The following is a 5,501-nucleotide window of genomic DNA, read 5'->3' on the forward strand; positions in this document are numbered from 1 at the left end:
TTATTAAAAAATAAGCGAAACTAGAACAAAGAGAGATCCAGGAATTGGCTTACGTGACTGTGGAAGCTGTCAAATCCAAAATCCAGAGGGTGGACTAGAAACTCAGGTAGAATTTCACTATTAGAGTCTTGGGCAGATTTCCTTCTTTCTAAGAAACCTCAATTTTTGTTCTTAAGGTCTTCAAATGAATAATGGATCAGGCCCATGTATATTACTGAGGGTAATTTCCTTTACTTAAAGACAACTGATTTTAAATATTAATCACATCTACAGAAAACCTTCATAGCAATATCTAGACTAACCATTAACAAACAGCTGGGCACCATTGCATAGCCAAGCTGATTCTTGAAACTAACAATCATCTGGGTATCTGGGTAGTGGACTCTTACGAGGCAGCATGTGTTTGAGCCTCAGAGACAAAGTGTTTTATCCCACTACCACCACAATTGAACTGCTGGCTCTGTCCCTATTTATCTAGACTTTTCTTTCTCTGCTTCCCATGACTGTAGTTGCCAGACCCAGTGACTTGGCCACCTATTCGACATAACTTTCCTATGTACTTTATATGTACATATATGAATATACCACAGTTAATCTCACCATCATGTATATCCAGAAATTAATTTTCAAACATAATTATGGGTAAATGGCAGAAAGATCAATAGAGGGATGAGAGCAGGGGTAGGAAGAAGGAAGAGGAAGGAGAGGTTCTGGGGTCTGAATTAGTACAAGAGATGTTTTAAGCTTATATAATTATGTCAAAATAGAATCGACTGCCACATGTAACTAAAAAGGACCAGGAAAAAAAGAAAAATGGAAAATACAATGGTTATTAACTGAATTGCATACTGCTTTTAATCTCAAATAGTCCATATCTCCTCAATAAAAATTGGCACATCAGTAAAAGTCCAAGTTCATTTCTTTCACTTCCAATTTAAGATGTTTTGCATTTTGTATAATGTGCAAACACCTTTCTGCTAGCTGGTTCGCCATATTCTCTTCACTTTCCATATTTATTTCACAAGTCTGCCCTCTCAAATGCTGTCTGTGTATTGACTTCCTCCTTCTTAGATGCCATTCTTCTTTCTCTTAGATGTCCTCCTGACCTCCTTGTACCTGCTTCAATATTCTGTTACTTCCTGTTTCCATGTTGTAACAAACTGATGCAAATCACTACTTAACCTTGACACTGTATTAAACAGGTATCACCTAGAATGGCCAGTCACATATAGACACACCTAATCTCTTTGCTATAGACAGAAGGGCCCAAGCTACTTAACCACCAATCCTTTATTCACCTGGCACTTTGGATTTCTTTGTATTTTCTTCAATTCTCATTACAATTGTGGTCACCAGAAGAGAGAAAATTAGTCTGCAAACAAAATTTGGAATTGATAGGTATATTGGGGTATCTTGATTATTGTGATCCTTGACTGTTTCTAATCCATTTTGTAATACTAAAAGCTCACTCTAATATAATCAGAGATATGATAAATTATGATATAATGGTATATTAAGAATTGTAATGCAAAATAAATAAATAAATAAATATTTTTTAAAAAAGCTCGCTCTAACTGGGCATGGTGGTGCATGCTGGTAATCTCAGCAACTTGGGAGTTTGAGGAGGGCGGATCACATGTTCAAAACCAGTCTCAGCAACTTAGCAAGGGCCTAAACAACTTAGCAAGACCCTGTCTCAAAATAAAACATAAAAAGAGCTGGGGAAGTAGCTTAGTGGTTGATTGCTGCTGGGTTCAATCATCAATACCATAAATAAATAAATAAATCACTCTCAACTAATGAAACCTCTGCATTTCTTTTGTAAGAAGGTAAATTAACTGGTTTTACTCACAATTGCTATCCCGTGCAGTACAAAAGCAGGAAATCCTTTTTTATATAAAAAGTAAATGCACAAGAAGACATTTTACATTTTAACAATTTCTTCATGGGAATAGGTCCCATGTAAATGATGAATATAGTCAAAGGTTTATGTATACATTTTTTTGCCACTTTATAATAGTGAAAATGAGAAATAACCTAAATAGTCAACAATATGGGGTTGGTTAAATGAACTAAGTTGCATCCATTAAATGGAATATTACATGGCCACTAAAATTCTGGGGGGTAAAATTTTTAATGCATAGGAAAATCTGGCAATTTTGCAACCTAAAAAAGCAAGTTTTAAAACTGTTTACCATCTGATCCCAATTTTGTAAAATATATGTAATATACATATAGGTATACAGGAGGGAACTGTTAAAGATGGTTACTTCTGGCTTGTGATATTAATGATAATTTTTTCTTTTTTACATATTTCTGCAATTTTCAAGTTTTCTACAACAAATAGTATTTTATAACCCAGAAAAACAGACCATTAAATATCTTCTCTGGAGCTGGGGTTGTAGCACAGTGGTAGAGCACTTGTCTTGTATGTATGAGACACTGGTTCAATCCTCAGCACCTCATAAAAATAAATAAATAAAACAAAGGTATCGTGTGCATCTATAACTAAAAATATTTTTTAAAAAATTTTCTTTGATGTACAGGCAATAAGAATGTACTTGGAGGGGCCATGGTTGTGGCTCAGTGTTAGAGCACTTGCCTAGCATGTGTGAGGCACTGGGTTCGATCCCCGGTACCACATGAAAATAAACAAATGAAATAAAGGTATTGTGTTTATCTACAACTAAAAAAATTTTAAAAAACAATGTACTTGGATATTGTAAATGTGCAGGCACAAAATTACTGTGCTTCATCTTCTATGACTTTTTTAGAGTACATATTATTTCAATAATAAACTTATATTCTCTATTTGTTTTGTCACAACACTTTAATAAAAATATAATGTTGTGATTAGAACATTGTTTCTTTCAAAGCCATATACTTGTTTTGACAACTAGGATCTTTTATTTCCTAGAAGATTTAAAATTAAAATTCTTTTATCTTTTTAAGCAAAACATATGCATACATGCATTTCATGAATACTTTTTAAACAAAAAGTAATTTTATTTTACAGTTTTCCTACATAAGGGGAAAATGAAATTATGGTAGTTTAACAGACTATTCTTATCCATCATAAACATACCGGTAGACATAAACATGTTTATTAAATGAAATGCATCCTTAAAAAAGAAAAAGAGAAGCCTGTATGTAAATGAAGTTGTGGCTTTAATTCGTCAGAATTTATTCTGACTTGCACCAAACCACAGAAAATCTTTTCAAGTCTAGTTAGTGTAATTTAAATGGAATTCCAGAGTCCATTCCTCAATTCCATCACAAGAACTACACTTTCTACTTTCAAAGGAATGAGGATCAGGAAGAAAGTTGTCACGTCAGCTAATTTTCAATGAATATCAAGTCTCTTGGGGTCTAGGAACAAATACTGCCATTAGTTAGTGTTGAAGTACAAGAATTTCTTTCTCTCCTCTCTCACTCCCCACTTTGCCCTGGCAATTACCTGGGGGAAGGCAGTCCATCTCTCTGTAAAGGACAGTTGACTTTGCATCTTAATTTCCTTTCTAAACCACAGAGTGGTCATTGCTGTGAACTTCAGCCAAGATGGCGTGTTTGAAGAAGGAAGCAGAGAAATCTGAGCCTTCCATGGTGCTGCTGGTGTTCTCACTGTGCTGGCAGCAGAGGATCTGTCTGAAGGCAGTACTCATCTCCTTGTCTTGGTAGGAGTACATGGTGGGGTTCATGTTGAATTCAGCAAGGAGGAGGAAAAGGCCAGAACATCACACTATGGACAACACACATATAGTAGTAACCAGACCAATCCAGGAGTCCAGCAGGTGATAAAAGCACCAAGCTTAATGACCAGAGTTTCAATAGATTCATCATGGTGTCCTGATTCTGCCAGGGTCCAGAACTGTGCTGATACATTCTCATAGTCTTCTGGGGAACATACCCAAAGATGTAAGCAAAGATAACCACCGTTACCACAAAGATCACCAAAATGAAAATGGCCCAGAAGACTAAGTAAGAGTCATTGTAGAGGGGTGCCATGTTGGAACAATTTTTGATATCACAGATGCACACTGGGTATAGCACCCATAATGATGTCCATAGACCAGATGACTACAATGACACCATAACCTGCCAGTTGCTCATCTGTAGATGGAGCTGCATGCAGAAAACTGTAATGTGTTCGTTGACTGAAATAGCCATTGGCCACAGATGCTATCAGGATGGTGTCAATGAGGCTTTGATGGAGGAGCCATGTGGTAATGGTATTAAGACCTATGTTGAACATTACATGGAAGTAGACCAACCAAGCAAAGAAATCTGCAGCAGCCAAATTAACCATTAAAGTAATAAATAGGAAATGGAAGCAGCAATTGATGTAGATTACCACCATGATGAGTAGGTTGGCCAACATGATGAAGACACAAACCAGCTTTCTGACTGTGTTTTATTCTGTGGCAACATACTGTCCACTCTGGTTATAGAAGAAGGTGATAGAATCATTGTAGAAATGCCATGGTTGATTCATGGCTATGAACTGGAACTGTGAAATTACAGGGAGTAGAAGTAGATTCAGCAGCCATAATAGCTCTGTAGTTGTGGGAAGTGATCATGCTTCAGCACTATAGTGCCACACACACAGGAGCCAATTCTGTAGGTTCATTATTCATTTTTTTTTTCTGTAGTTGCTAACCAGATCACAGTCATACTAGGAGAAACTGTGGACCCCCTACTTGAAGGAATTTCAAACAAACTTCAGGTCAAATGGAAACTCCATGTCAGAGGGGGGCCTTACATGTCTCGTTTTCTACTGTCCTCCAGTATATGGTGGAAGCTCAACAATTAAATGTGTGGCTCGCCTAAGTCCCTGTCTTCTGTTTTTGACCATTTATTTTTCTTGGTTTTGGGAAGTGAACCCAAGGCTTTGTTCATGGTAGGCAAGTGCTCTACTACTGAGCCATGTTCCCAGCCCCATTTAACCACTTTTTCTATACACCTGGGAATTGAACCCAGGATCTCTCACATACTAGAAAATTCATCTACTACTGAACTATAGCCTAAATACCCATTTTAAATATTTTTTAAGTATATAGGTCAGTGGCAGTAAGTATGTTCACATTGTTGTTCAACCATCACCATCACATGTCTCCAAAAATTTTTCATCATTCCAAACTGACACCTGTACACATTAAACAATAAGTCTCCAACTCCTATCCTCCCAACCTCTGGTAACTACTCTTCTACTTTCTATTTCTATGACTTTAATGACTAGGTATTTCATATAAGAAGAATCATGATATTTGTCCTTTTGTGTCTGGCTTATTTCACTTAAAATAATGTCTTCAAGGTTCATTATTCATTTTTTTAGTTGTAAATGGACACAATACCTTTATTTTATTTGTTTTTTTAATTTTTATATGGTGCCAGGGATTGAACCCAGTGCCTCACGCATGTTAGGCAAGCACTCTACCATTGAGCCACAACCCCAGCCCCTCATTGTTCATTTTTAATATGCAAAATAAAATAAAAATAAGACA

The 5,501-nt window shown here is 36.4% G+C and overlaps 1 pseudogene; it reads right to left on the bottom strand.

The window, feature by feature from the left end:
• Nucleotides 1–3,518: 3,518 nt before the first annotated feature.
• LOC143639252 (lysophosphatidic acid receptor 1 pseudogene) lies at nucleotides 3,519–4,547 on the bottom strand (annotated as a pseudogene).
• Nucleotides 4,548–5,501: the final 954 nt, after the last annotated feature.

This window comes from Callospermophilus lateralis, chromosome X (genome assembly GCF_048772815.1).
Source record: "Callospermophilus lateralis isolate mCalLat2 chromosome X, mCalLat2.hap1, whole genome shotgun sequence".
Taxonomy (NCBI): Eukaryota; Metazoa; Chordata; class Mammalia; order Rodentia; family Sciuridae; genus Callospermophilus; species Callospermophilus lateralis.